The sequence below is a fragment of the Oxyura jamaicensis genome, chromosome 5 (genome assembly GCF_011077185.1).
Source record: "Oxyura jamaicensis isolate SHBP4307 breed ruddy duck chromosome 5, BPBGC_Ojam_1.0, whole genome shotgun sequence".
NCBI lineage: Eukaryota > Metazoa > Chordata > Aves > Anseriformes > Anatidae > Oxyura > Oxyura jamaicensis.
The window spans coordinates 9,849,712-9,864,762 of NC_048897.1; the positions used below are offsets into that span (position 1 = coordinate 9,849,712).

Below are 15,051 nucleotides of genomic sequence, written 5' to 3' on the forward strand. Positions count from 1 at the left end.
GGGGGGCAGGCGCCGTGCCTCGGGCGGCCTCCGTGCCCTCTGCTCGTCCCTCCTCCCCCCTTGCCCGTCCTTAGTTCCCCCTGCCTGTGCCTGACCCCCTTGCACGTCCCCTTGTCCCCCTGCCTGTGCCCGTCCCCCTGTTCCCATCCTCTCATGTCCCCATCCTATCCCTGTCCTCCTTGCCCATCCCTTGACCCCCCAGTCTGTGCCTGTCCTCATCCCCCTATCCCTGTCCCCCTTGCCCATCCGTCATCCCCCCTTCACATTCCCCATCCCCCTGTCCCCCCGTCCTCCATGTCCCCCATCCCCCTTGCCTGTCCCTCCTCCCCCTTGCCTGTCCCCCATGCTGTTTCCCCCCTCTCACCCCCTGACCACAGGAGATGTCACCAGGCACACACTGGGGTGCTGCCCCACGCCGTAGGGCTGAGTCGCAGGTACGTGGGACAAGGTTCCCTGTGTTATGGGGCCACCGGCACCTCCCTTCCTCCGAGGGACACCTGGCTCTGCAGTGTGCACCCCGGGAGGGTGGCACCCCTGGAGCTCAGCCCACCTGGTTCCTGGATGTGGATGTGTTTTGTGGGGCATGCCCGTAGACAAAAGAGCTGATGAGCAGTTGGAGAGGACTGGCGAACTCAGGAGTGATGGCAGGAAGGCTTAGAACAGCTCGAAGGTCGGTGTACGTTAGGCACAGCTGCACTGCTTAAATGGCCCGAGTTGTGTCTGGTTAACCTGTGGTGCACAGAGTTGCTCCCAGACAGCTCTGTAAGGCGCAGGATGGGTACTACCCCCCTGGGGGCTTTGTCACGACTTAGCCCAGCTTGGGTGGCATTGGTGGGTTGTGCACGTTGGAGGAGGAACTGAACAGCACGGAGCCCACGGGGCTTTGAGCTGCCTTAACTAAGCTGTTGTTGGTGGGTTAGGCTCTTCTGCAAAGTCTGACCCAAACGCACCAAATTGCTGAGGAATTGCCTGCCTTGGAGACCAGAGCATCAGCTGTAAGGCTGATGGACACTGGTTTTCCCTGGTCAGAACTGCTGGCCTCCCTATCCTTGTAGAGCTCCCGAGTATTTTACTTTTACTGCAGGGGATTTGCATGATTTTCTCGGGTGTTCATAACAGAGTCCATGTGCATCCCCCCTCTGTGCACCCAGCCTCGACACTCCTTTCTTTCCGCTCCTCCAGCGCCTTCCCAGCGTGATTAATAACATGCGAGCTGCTTCATTTCAGCACCAGGGCGGCTGATGCTGATTGAATTCCCTGCTCGGTCTCCTTGGTGGGCCTGGAGACTGACGGCTGTTTTCCCCGCGAAGGAGCGGGCTCTGGGGTGGGAGCTGTCAGCACGCCTTTTTTTAGCCTTGGTGAAAAAACGAGCGACGAAGCGTGCACGGTCGTACCTTCTATGTTTACATTCAAACGATCCTGTAATTAGCAATAATTAGCTCAGCTTGGGGTATCGCTTATGCGGCAATATTTAAACAAGGCTTGAGACCCGAGGGGCGCTTTTCTGCCTGGCGGAGAGCCCCGGGGAGTTACCTTGGGGTGGTTCTCTTGTAAATCTGCTGCTCGGCTCCAGGAGGTGGTGAACGTGTGGTGGGAGCGGCATCCCGTGGCCTCCAGGGTGGGGGAGAGAGGAGAGGTACTGGCACATCGTTTCCCACATCGCTCTCACCCAGCTTGCCTTGCCTTTGGGAGAAGCAAAGCTGATTTCCCAAACTTTGCTTCCCGAGACGCAGCCATGCAGCACTGATGCTCCTCGCTCCGAATTCACCCTCCTGCTAATTTAGGGTTGGTTCTCCCCACGTTTGTAACCCAGACTGAAAACTTCACGTTCTTGACTTAAAAGAGCCTTCTGAAGTTGAATATGGGGGAATATTACACGAAATGAAAACTGAGACAAAAACTACCCTGTGCAGAGCGATTTTGGGGGAAAGGCTGCTGAAAAAGGGAAGAGGCAGGAGTGCCAGCCAGGCCCCGTCTCGCCTGCCATCTTCCCGGGCGTGCTGTGCCACTGCTTCTGGCAGCCTAGGGAAGCAAAATGGTTGTGCGCTGAGCACGCTTATCTAATTGTAATTTATTAGCAGCTTTCTACATAATAGTTTTGAAGTGTAGGCTTCCAACCAGAGCTTGATAGGCAGCAGATAAAAATGTAGAAGATACTCAGTGCTACCTGTATTAATCTAGCAAGTATATTTATGGAACGGTATTTGATCCCCTTTATAGCTGGTTGAAGACCACGGAAGAGTATTAATCAAATAAATTATTTGACAAATACGGATAAGATTAAACAAATGACTTATTTGCTAAGTGCTAGTCAACTGCTGTGCCGTGTCACATTCCTCTTTCTCTTTTCACCTTTCCCTTCCAGTTTCACTCCGCTGCTTCGTGGTTTCTCTTTCCCTGAACTGTTCTCAGTATTTGTTTCACTTCATTTTTCCTTCCCCTTTCTCCTTTCCCTATAGTGTTTTCACTTCTGTCATTGTTTTTCTTTCATTCTTTCTTCTGCCTCTCTTTTCATGCTTATTTGGTCTAAATTAACCATTTTCCCCTTTTTTCTCCACCTTGGTGGAGATTTTTCTGAATGCTCTGCAGCCAGCTGAACCAAACGCAGTAGCTGTGTACGAATATGAAGATGTTTGCTCAGTGGTGATGCTCCTCTACCTCTCCCCCGACTGCCTGGCTGCTGTGAGAAGGGTGTTTCTGCAATTCTGGAGTTTTCTTCCAGCTCTCATTTTTGCTGTTTCTTTTTTCCCCTACTCCCTTTTTATTTTTTTGAAGCGATTTTGACTAAATATCCCTGTATCTTTGTATTCTAAGAGGATGACTAGGACCGAATGGCAGACTTTGTTCTTTGTTTTTGTATCTTTATGCAATCTGTTTTCGTCTGCTGCCTGACATAACCCCCTCAGCCCTCCTGGACCTCCTGGTTCCCTGCTCTTGGCAGCGTCGTTCCTCCCTTTCCTGCCCTCCGAGGTTACATCCGGGAGGTATCCTTCGGCAGGGCAGAAGGAATTATTAGGGCGCTGGAAGTTTTCTCCCTTATGGTTGCTTCTCAGAGCCTGAGTGTCAGGTTGGTTGGTTTAGTGGCCGGAGGCGAGCAGGTTATCATGCCTGACCGAGCAGGAGAATATTCACCTTGGCAGATCCAGTATTAAAAGATGAAAGTGTACTAAAAATGAGAATACTGTTATGGATAAGGCTTTTTTTTTTTTTTTTTTTATGAAATCTACAGAGAATATTCTTGAAAACAATGCGAGGAATAGAAAGCTATGTATTTCAGGGGAGGAAATTTGTCTTGCCTTGGCAGCAAAGCTCAGACAGTCTAGAGGAAAGTGATGGAAGCGTTCAGAGCGAGTGATTTGTCTCCGCTGATGATTGCAGTGGTAGTGCTGCAGCGAATGAGCTAAGGCACGGATGTCACAGTTCCCTGCTTCAGTGCTAGGAGCTGTGTGATGATGCCCTCTCGTACCGGGAGGAAAGGTCTCTGCTGGAGGTGAGTTGCGCCGTGCCTCTGGGTCACATGCAGTGCCCTGGATAACACTCGAGTGCGCTGCAGGGAGCAGCCCAGGCAGCCTGCAGTTACAAAGTACGACTGACCAGGGAGGAGGAGGCCAAGAGGAGTGCTCCTGTGCAGTTAATTTGCTGTGGGGAGAGAAGAAAGCTGGTGGTGTTTGGTTTAGCATGATAGTTATCCAGGGGAAAACGCTTCGTGGTTATCTGTTCGGTTCTCTGTCCTTGCCGCCTGTTTCTTGGTCTCTAACATGAAAACCAGCGCTGATGAATGACTCGCTCAGGCAAAACAAAACGTGAATCACCAACTTCTTGCAGCCAGAATCCAGCTTTACATTTTAGCAGGATGGACCGTCTCCCTTCAGAGGGAATGCTTTTTCTGTGCTGGCTGTGATGCCCCTGCCTTAATGCACGACCTGCCCGCGGCGTCCGTCTGACGGTGAAGTGCAATCCCTGAACGCCATCCGTCTCGTCTGAGCTGGTGCTGACAGAGGGCTCGGTGGATAAAGTGCAAGGCTGAGGACCCAGGAGTCCTGGCTCCCTCGCTGCTCTTGACTGAGCTCGTTGCTTTCTCTCCCTGGGCCCTCTGCTTCGTTGGGAGTGATACTGAGCTGGCTGCTGGGTGGCTCAGTGCGGAATATCCCCTAAAAAAGGGGGTGTCCTGACTGAGTGTGCTCTGGTAATGCAGAGGCAGCAACAGGATAGGTACTTGCATAATACAGCACTGGGCACATCTGTAAGTGGGTTTTTCCTTTTGCATAGCTAAACCCATTTCAAATCAGGCTGCTCACATTTAAGTTAAATTCAGGAGCTGATGGAGCTGAATTTAGATGCGTGTGGGAGCAGTAACTTGACAAATGCAAAAAAGAGACATTGCCACAACTACAGTTCTCTGGGAAGATGCCTGTATATCATCTGCTTGTTTAGCATCCTTGGAGAGCAGCAGACACTAGGGAGGAGCTATGACCTGTGAAATGAAGAGGAGGATGCTCTGGCAGTGGGAGAAGGCGGTGAGTGAGATCTAAAAATCAGGGAGCAGGAGTGAAATGAGAGAAGCCCCTGTGCACGATGGAGTTGTGCATGATGGGGTTGTGCACTTCTGTTTTCCCTTGAGCTGTTCTTCAATGAAGCCCTGTAGGAGGAGAGGTGAGGAGTGAAAGAAGAGATCTGTGGAAGAAGGCATCCCCTGGCCTGCTGCACGAGGTGGGCTGAGAGCTTTCCTGCCAGTCCAGGCTGAACTGCAGTGTGGCCAGCCGAGGGTCTCCCTGAGAAAAGCAGGCTCAGGTGAAGAGTCTTCTAAGGAGAGTCTCACTGCAAGCATTGATGCCCAAAGCGGGTTGGGATCTTGTTGGTAGGCTCACTGAGAAGCGAACTCAGTTCATCAGCTGGAGGGTCAGGCAGTCAGGGCTTGCTCCAGTGCCAGTGCTCAGTCTGCTGTAGTGCTTCCTTCGCACCATCTTCAGCCCTTCTGTGGTTTACATCCAGCTCCATTCACAGTCTTCTCCAAACCAAAGAGGAACGTGTATAAAATAGGCTTGAATATATGGAATCAGGCTGCAAGTGATCTATTTAGTCGCTTGTCCTTTTCATTACCCCAGCTAGCTGCTGCAGCAGCCTCCTGGTGTGGCACTGGCTCATGTATTTCTGTAGTAACAGTAGCATGTGTGCTTTTTCTCTGTGTCTGGCTTTGTTAGAGCAAGAAAGAGAGGTCAGAGCGCTTGGTGTTACACAAGGCACTAGAATTCATCTTCCAGAAAAAGAAGGGTGGGCTTGATAAGTCAACCTTTTCAGTGTAAATAGGTAAAATGTGTTGCTTGGAGGCAAATGGGACAGACTCCAGCTTAGGCGTGTGCTAATTCTGTAACTAACTTTTCTCTCGTCTCTCCTTGCATCCGTATCTGATCTGGTAGCTCATTTCAGGTACTGTTGGGCTCCTGCCGTGGACAGACAGCCTCTCCTTTGTAGCAGGCAGACCCAGTTGGCAAGGTTAATGCAAACGTGTTGTCCAGTGCCGCATCAGTTCTGCGTTCCCATCCCTGCGATACGGCTGGTGTCAAAGGATCAGAGACCGAAGGTTTCCGGCAGCTAGTTAGAGATGTCTTCAGGTGTGAAAGGCTGAAAATGCTGTCACTTTATCTCAGCCACTGCTAGTGGTTCCTTGGAGCTGCAGCACGTGCTTTTCTTGGTCGCACCGCTGCAGCTCAGCTTTGGCCTCCACAGAAGAGTTTCTTTGAAAGATACTAGAGGGTGGGATGGAGTGAAAGGCTTTCTCCCCACAAAGAACCTCAAGAAAGTGGGGTTTTATTCCCTTCTATCATTTCCAAACGAGCCTTTTCTTTTTAAAGATTTTTGGTATCAGGTCTCCAAACAGATGTGAACGTCCCTTCCATGTAAATCTTTGAAGCTGTAAGTGGCATCATGTCTTCAGGAGTGAGCTGATACCCTGTAGTAAAACTAAGTGTCTTGGCCTGTTGCGGGTTGGAAAAATAGTGAGAAAACTTGAGTAATCGACAAGAAATGTGATAGCCCTCTGGATGGGGAGAAGAGGAGGGCTCGATTAAAAACCCAGAGAGCTTTTTGCTCTTGATTTTCTGCTTATAGCAGGTAATTCTGAAATGAGCCATCTCTCTTTCGTCAGCTGCTCTGAGGCACTTTTCATGGAAAGAACAGTGGATCTAAAAAAGCAGATGCAGTTAACTGACGAGGCATTTTAGGATAAAAAAAAACTTCCTGGGGGGTGGGGTGGGGTGGGGGTGGAGGGAAAGGTAGATTTCTTCAAGAAGCAAAAAACCTTTATGCTTTTTTTTTTTTTGAACTCGTTTCCCAGGCACCTAATCTAATCTATCCAAAACAATTCTCCTGCAGCCAGGGCTAACATATTTTAAAAAACAGTGTAGAAAGGAATGTATTGTGACAGTTTAATTTGCCACTGAAATACGGTCACCTCTGGGGTAATTCAGAGAAACCGTAGAAGAGCGGATGATAAACCTGCTCAGGAGCGGAGGTGAGTAACGGGAGGCCATTCGGCTGGAATGGCAGGCGGGAGATGCCTACGGAGAAATATATTCCTGGAGCTCAGGTTTATCCGCTTGTTCCCTTGGCTCTGTAATGGGGCTGTAGGCTTGGCACTGCACCACATCGGGGCACCGAGTCCCCGTGCACATCACCACGAGGCAGGCGAGGAGAAGACCCTCCAGTCCTCTGGAGATGAGGTGGATTCGGATGGAAAGGTGGAGGATTGCAGCACGTCACGAGCCAGGCTGTGTTTCTGGGAGCTTACGTTGCTGAACACACGCATAAAGGACAAGTCCTTTGGTATGCCTGCAGATGGAAAATTAAGACTAGCTCTTGCTTCTGGAGATGGATGAAAGGATGAGACTGCCTCCGTGCTCCTGAGACCCGTCCTGCCTGCTCGGTATTAGGGGCAGCGTGATTCAGGAGCCGCTCTCTGGGAAAATGCAAGCAGCAGGTCCCTGCCTGCTGAGCCCGCAGTACAGCAAGCTCCCCGTTGGCAGAGAGCAGTCGTGGAGACAGGATTTCAGAAAGCCAGCCCGGTGGTTCTGCAATATCTGACACAAGCCAGTGCTTTAAAAATACACAGTGCTGCTGCTGCTGCTGTCGGGAAACCCTCCAGGCCCCGGTCTTCTGTGCAGTAGCAGAAGCCAGGTGGAAGCCAGTTGGTTCATTTTATGCTCTGCAGGAATGAATTATTACTGGTTTGGGTGATAAATGGTGGCACCGCGGGTCAGATCTGCACAGTCTAACGCCTGTGGAAGTCACTGTATGCTCTAGTTCCTGGCTGGGGGCTTCTGAAGGCACGGGACAGCTGACTGGGAATTGCAGTTAGAGTACACGGGTGCAGCTTCTCTCCCTGCAGTCTCTGCGTTTTAAAGAGAAAGCAAGGCAATCGCAGGGGGCTTTTAAGACAAGAACGGAAATCGAGCAGGAGTTTTGGAGGAGACATGTCCAATTCTAAATGAAGAAGTCCAGAGTTGCTTCTATAGACCAGTTTATGATCCTCAAAACCAGCGTTGTGTGAAGCGTGAACTCTTGGTGAGGAGAGGGAAAGCTGAGTGCGTAACAGGGGGTTGGGGTTTTTCAGAGCATGCTAGTAAACGCATGGGTTTTGGCAGGACTTGGTGACTGCATTGCAACAGGGTTACAAGGTCTTGCTCAAATTCTGCTGAAGTCAGCTGAAAAGTTCTGTGAGCTGCAGCGAGCATGGGCCGGCAGTCAGAGCGGTATCTCTTAGGACAGTCCAGGTTTTCATCTTTTCAGGGAGCCATCCTTTCAGGGAGCTAATCTGAACTTCCTTCAGTTCGGTTCCACTGTAGGTAAACGTCGTGCAGGCTCTTCCATGCTTTTTTCCCCTGTTCGATTTGAGGGCTTTTTGTAGCAACTTATTCTTCATTTATCCTGCTGTCAGGGAAGTTATTCTGCCTGCAGTCCCTCTTTGAGCTTAATTTTCTTATTTTCTGTAGCACCAGGGCTGATGGCTTCACAAATCTTACAATAACTCCTCAATCTCTCCCCGGCCAGTCTAGCAGCATGACAGCTCCATTTAATGTGTGCTCTCTGCTTTGGCTTTCTGCCCCCAGACTCATTATTTAGCATTTGTCTGCATCAAACCCCGGCGTTGCCAGCCCCAAAGGATCATATATCAGAAGTCATGAAAAAGAGAATCCTCGAGACTGCTCTGCAAATCCCAGATCTGCCCATGGTGCACGCAGATGGCACAGGTCTTTTTTCCTTCCCTGTCCCCTGTGTCTGTCCCTGAGCCCCTCTGTGTGTGTGCACCCTTCCCTGCCTGCCGCAGTGCCTGCTTTGGGGTGTAAAGTGAAAGCTGCAGCCTTGCCGGGCTCTGCAGTTCTCACGGCACCCAGCGTTTGGCTCCTGGGACGCTTCCCCTTCTTCTGCTGGCACAGAGGCAGGTTGAGACCTGCAGCTCTGCCTCCTCGTCGGCAGCCCAGCGGCCCCCGAAACGACTTGGATCCACTTGGTATATCGTTCCAGGGAAAAACGCTGCGGAGTTGTCTCTGCGGTAGATACCTGAGAGTATCGGTCTCTCTCCTGCCGTTTGAAGTGTGGTGTTACCTCCAGGCCTCGGAGGCTGGGAGTGCTTTCATGTTGGGTGCAGTCCCTTGCTGAAAAGCTTCCGAGCTCGGTGCAGGATGAGAAACATCAGGGTGCAATTTGCGTGCTCAGACGTTGACATCTAACATCTCGGCTGCTTACCCTCGGCCCCCGTGGATGCGCAGCGGAGAAAACGAGTGCTTTCATCTCGTCCTAATGCAGATGTCTGAAAGCAGGCAGACAGATTGCGCCTGTCTCCTCCCATCGATCGCAGGGAGGCTCCAGCTGATGGGCTCTGTTGTAGGTGGGATGAATCCCACCTTGACTGGCGGTGTATTGCCAGGAAGAGTAGCACAGAAAGCAAGGCAGCGTTGAATATAGCCTGTTCTTAGCTGCGTGCTGTCTCCTGGTAAATCTATACTGCTTCTTTGCTTGAGAAGCTGTTTCGTTGCAGTTCCTTGCTGGCTGAGAGCTGGAAGGCTGCAGATACCTCCCAGCAGCTCCCTCCCGTGAAGCAGAGGCTTGAGACCTCAAAATCCTAAATCTGGAGCTGAGACACCTGCGTGGGGTCTGGGGGTTAACAGATGAGCCCTGTGGTGCCTCCAGGTTACAAGGGCTGCAGACGTGGGTGCTCTGGGGTTTGGTGGGTAAAACCCATGCCTCCTAACGCTGGCGCACTGCTATGTTAACGGAGCTGGGTTCTGTAGGTCTGTTTCCCACTGGTGCTCAGCCTTCGCGGTTGCTGTGGAAAGCGGAGTGGTCTTCAGGGAGCAGGGCGGGGCTGGTGAGAGCCATTCGTGAAAGAACTGAAAACCTGAGCTGAGCCAACAGGTAGGAATAAAGCCTGGTAGCCTGGGGAGGATTTTCTTCGCTGGCTGAGTTTCCCCTTTGATTGGGAGCGCTTGTTCCATCATGCCTTCTCCTGGAGAAGAATTAGCCCGGTGGCAGGAACGTGATGCACCAGGTGTTTCGGGAACGAGGAGGCTGTCTGCAGCAGGAGCCTGCAGAGCTCAGCCTGCGAGTCCCTGCACTGGTGGCCAGCACTGAGCCTGCCCTGCCCCAGAAGGGGAGGGTGCCGTGCCATATTTCTTGCCCTGTCTCATGCCTGCATAGTTAGCATCAGATCTTACGACCCCCCAGAAAAGCACGGCTTTGTACCCCACTTTGCTGCTTGCCGAGACATTCCTGCGAGTTCGGATACCTGTAAATCAGCGTTCGGTTCTGGACAGCCTCAGGAAACGTACTGCGTGCATTCCAGCTGCGTCAGACCTTTTAACTGCGGCTCTCAGCCACTGCTCCTGATGTAGGCGAGGAGCCCTGGGTGGTTGGTTCTTGAAGGGTCTGCGAAAGCTGTGCAGTAAAAACAAGAACTGCTGTCAGGGAGCTAAAGTGTGTTGTTCGGGAGGCTGCACAGGATTGTGTTTTGTTTTTTTTTGTTTTTTTTTTTTTAGGACTGATACAGACAGAAAACCATTGCTGGACAGTAAACGTACCCTGTGCAGAAGACCAAATGTCACAACCGTAATGTGCCCACAAAGAGACCTGGAAATGTCAAAGGGACTCCAGTGTCTTTGCAGTCACGGAGAATATGTTAGGGGAAAAATTTCGGGCTGACCCCAGGTTGGAAGCGCACATTGCGTGCTGCAGAGGAAGGCAAAAATACCTTATTGTTTGCTACGTGGTGCCTCGTCCTCCCTTTGCAATGCACCTGACCTCTCCCTGCTCTCTTAACCAGCTACCTATGTCCAGGACAAGCTTTTCTGCTTTACATCCCACGATGTGAAGGGATGGGGCTGCATGAGGTCTACTCGAGGGGATGGATGTGGTTCTGCAGCTGAGATGGAGAGCGTATGGAAAACCTTCAGGAGCCTTTAATTCCTGAAGGAAGGTGCCCCAGAGCCTTGTAGTCAAGCCCAACAGCATGCGTTTTGCTTTCGTTGCCGTCCTTCCCCTCTGAACTTTGGCACAATAAATAGTGGCCGTGTTTGAAGAGTGTCCCAACATCTGGCACAGCACCAGGCACTCGCTGCTCCGTACGCGCCTCCCGGTGTTTGCTGTGCCTTCTGCCTGCTGTTTGCAGGTCCCGCGGGTCAGCGGGTGCGTCGCTGGTGGACCTGCCCCATTTCCCAGCTCTTCTTCGGTAGCTGCTTCTGTTATTCCTTCCACGGGGCAAAAAACAAGTCAGCGAGGGCCCAAAGAGACGTTAACACAGGATTGATAGCGCAGTGGGTTTGCTTTGCTCTCCCAGCTCAACAGGCAGGTGTACTGGTGCTGGAAAGCTGGCGGCAGAAACCAGGAGCCATCAGTCTTTCTCAATTTTCTGTAACCGTGTGACCTTCCTAACTAATTTCTCTCGTCTAATTCCCAAACGAGATGTATATGTAACTAAATCCAGCAGGGCTCAGAAGGCTGCATCAAGCCTTAGGCGCGGGAAGTAATGGAAGATGTGTAAAGCTGCACATCGTGTCCCAGGCAGAGCTAACCTTGTTGCACGAGGAATTTCCGTACAGGTTTTAAACCTTTTGGGTGGGAACCAGGCTCCCATCACGGAGAAGCCATCTTCCCTCCCGTGCTCCTACCGATGGCTCCTTCGGTTTCTGATTCAGCTCTGCAAATACCGCCTGGTGGCTTCAAACTGCCTGAGAAGTAGGCTGGTATTATTTCCCCTGTGAAGGCTGGAGGGAGGGAGAGAAAATTAAAGCAACTTGTCTTAGCCTGAGTCAGCATCACGGAGTGACGAGTGTGTCTCTCTGGAGCCTAGTGAAAGGTCTCTGCCTTATCTGGCTTGATACTTCACCAGTTGCACAACTCTCACATCCCCTAGATGCAAATATTTTCCCGGGGATGGCCCCAGTTGCCCAAGCAGGGCGTTTGTTCAGATTCTCATGCTTTGCAATTACTATAAGCTTCTTGTGAGAGAAAGGAGGGGGAGTGGTGCAAGGTGGTTTTCTTTTTTTTTTTTCCTTCTCCCTATTGTTGTTCCTCATCAGCTGGTTGCTTTGAAACAGCGCATTGTGGTTTGCCTTCAGAGGCAACGTGGCGCTGCGAACGCGGCTTCAGAGAGCTGCTGGCAGCTTTTGGCTGCGGGCGAGAGGTGCAGGCAGGTCGTGGCGCTGGGGTGCCGTGGTGCTGAGCTCAGCACCGCACCCAGCTGGTGCCCAGCAGGATGGAGCCGTCATCCATTGCCCGGGAGCAGCAGCGTGAACGCAGCAGGATGTCACCCAGGGGAACAGAACCTGGTGCTTTGCAAATAGATATCCACGGTGGGTGTATGGCACGCTTCGTTTTAGGTGCAGCTGCAGAGCTTTGAGTGGACCTCGTGCAGCCGGTGGGTGATTCATGGTGTTTTGGAGTGTGCTGAGCACTCCTCGGGCTTGCATTTCTGTGCTCTTCAGGAGCATCAGTTCCTCTGGTGCTGTAGAATTTTTTTTAAAAAACAAACAACTTGCTAAAAGTGGCATGAAGCAGTTGTCCTCTAAAGCCCAGCTGGGGCACTGACTGATTTCCACAATGATCTCAGTATCTTCTGCAGACCTTGCAGCCATGTGGGAGCCTTTAAAAAAAAAAAAGCCAACTACGTGAATTTTTTGTCTGAACAGAATTTTGGACTGCTAAGTCAGATTCTTGTTTGGGTTGACATAGTTTTATCTCGAGTTTGATCAGAAGTAAGTGGAAATAATGACAAATTAAGCCTGTGGAATGGCAGCCACCGCTGGGAACAGCTCTTTTGCAGCAAATCTCCATTCCTCTGCCCTGTGTTACGCATTGGAGAAAGAAACACTAACTTCTGCTTACGTTTCTAAGCGTGATGCTGAAGATAAACAGAGTCTGACTGGTGGTGACAGGCCAGCAGAACTTCAGCAGCCCCTTCATCCTCCTGCGGGCTGTGAAGAGGTGTTTATGGCTTGTGTGACGTGCTCGCTCCCTGTCCTGGGGCAGCAACAGCCCAGGTCCAGCCACCAAACCCTGGTTTGGGATGCAGGTCCTACCTGAGGCAGGACAGGAGGGGGGGGTGTGGGTAAAAGCAGGACTTCGTTGCGTGATGGTACGGAAGATGTGTGGTTGGTAGGGATTTCAGAGTCCAAATCCTGGATCTAATCAGCCCTGGAATGCAGGAGTTCATTTAGGAATTCATTTACCCCAAGTTTTTGAGGATGGATTTTGAGGATAAGTTGACAGGCTCCAGCTTTCAGAGCTCGCTGCTTTTTCCCTGCTGTTCAAGTATGAATTTTCCTCTTCCATTAATATATTCCCTCTGCAGAACAGTGCAGCATCTATTTTTGCTCGAGTAGTGTTTCAAGTTAAAGTTAGCTTGTTTGACATGCAAGCTGGTGGTTTTCTGTGGGCTTTTTCTGTTTAAAAAAGCTTTTTGCAAACATTGAATTTTTATTTTTTTAATGCTTCAGTTGAAGTTCCTGTGTGGGAACAATGAGAGCTATGTAGGAACCGTACCCACTCCACCATGCCGTGGACTTGGAGGTTCATTGCAGGGACAGACACAGTCCTCAGGGAGTTGCTTTCTGAAAATAAGAGTGGGTTTAAGGGGGAAATGAGGAAGCAGTTTATTTCCAGTTGGGTGTGAACGATGTCCGAGAATGACAAAGTGCTGTGCATGCCTTAAGAGCCCTGAGGAACAATGCTGGTGAAGTCTGCTGCTGCCAGATGAAGCAGGGAGCCTTCATCAGTACATCATCACTTCCCAAAACCTCGCTGGTGACTTGTGTCTCCTCCAGGCTCCTGCAAAAGCAAATAATTATGTTTGAGATCTTACAGCCAGTCTTACATTTCAGTGTGTTTCCAAGAGGCCTGATGATACTGGCAAGACCATAAAAAAAATCACAGTTCAATCTTAATCTGTGCATTTATCCTGATTTTCCAAGGAAGAATCATTTTGTCGTCTTAACAAGCATTTAAGGAGAAATGGACAGTTTGGTTGTTCTCCGTTCGCTTTAAAACAAAACAAAAACCAAACCAACAACAACACTAAACCAAAAGTGAGCCCCCAAGCCCTCAGAAAAGCTCTGAAAGATTTAGTTGTTCACAGATAAAGACGTGACTCCTCTTAGTGGCTGTTGGCTTAGAGGGATCGCTTCCGTATCTTACAGGTAGTTTCTGAGCCCGACTTGAGGCTCACAAGATGGGTCATGTTGTGACAGGAGCTGGGAAGCTTGCGTCACCTCACGAGACAAGGCGATGCTTTTAGGAGAACCACTTCACATCACCTGCCCGTTCTCTCGCTTTCTTGTTCTAGCTGCTGCAGAGTAACCTGAGCTCATGACATGTGTTGTTACTCGGACATTTGTTGCCCTCACAGCCTCCAGCAAGTCAGCAGAGCTACCACAGGCAAGTTTTGCAGGTAGAGGTGAGGATAAGTGGAGAGGCCTCAGGCCACACGTAGCACCAGGCCATCACCGCTCAAACAGCAGCTTCGGAGCTGTTGCAATTCATGTTTAGAGTAGCAGGCTGACAAAAATGAAATAAAATCACCGTCTTTGGTGCTTGGGAGGGCAGACACTGAACACATTGGAAGGAAAGGTCGAGGCCTGTTTGCTGGTTGATGGGGGCTGATGGAGAAGGGCAATAGCATGAGCTGCTCCCAGCAATTGGTTGTTTGCAGAGCGATGCTGGCCATATAACTGTTCCTAACCCCGCTTTGATAGCATGTCTCAAGTAAGTTTTGCTCATGATGATGAGGTTGCGTTGCTCTATGGTATGAGATCGAAGGGAGATGCTTGGATTTTTCCCAGTGGGCTGAAGGTAAGGTCATTTTATTTATATATTTTATTTATATTTCAAACCGAAGCCACAGTGTTGTGAGTCAGCTGGGTCTTGGCTGCAGCAGTTCTGTCTGTGGTCCCCAGTCATTATCCAACGTGCCTGCACCTCCCCTCGGATGGGCAAACCCTGAGACCACGATCAGACACCTGCAGGTCTAGTTCTGTCGCTCCCCTCACAGGAGCTCCTTCACGGAGGCTCCTCGGGAGCCTGTGCTGAGGAAAAGGAGGGGGCACAAAGGTAGGATTTGGGATAATTAGGAGACCTCAGCACTTGTTTTGTCTACCATGCTTCACTTGGCTGAATTGGTCCATCATGTTTCTACTTGGTTTTTTGATTGCTGACTTTCGGAGCTGCTCTGCAGTCTTTCTCTGTGCCTCCTGACTGAGTGAACGTGTATTTTTAATCCTTCATTTCCCAGGAAATGTCACTCTACTTTGTTCCTGCCTCAAGATGCTGAGAGGGTTAAATGCTCTGTATGTGCTAAGGTTTAAAATTAAGATAATTTGAAGCCCTAAGCCAATGTTGACTGGCTTCATTGATGATACTTTCTACCCTTCTCTTAAACCGATCCTCCAAGGTCAGATACCAGGTTTGACACTCAGGAGTTTGGTTGTGACTCTTCACTTGGGCTGATCTCTCTCTTCTTTTGGAAAATTAAAAATCTCACACCTTCGCCATACTAGACACACACAG

The 15,051-nt window shown here is 50.5% G+C and overlaps 1 protein-coding gene across 1 annotated transcript in view; it reads left to right on the top strand.

Annotated features, from left to right (window-relative positions):
- Nucleotides 1-15,051, top strand: part of HRAS (HRas proto-oncogene, GTPase) — a 37,195-nt gene that overhangs the window by 359 nt on the left and 21,785 nt on the right. The window lies entirely within an intron of this gene.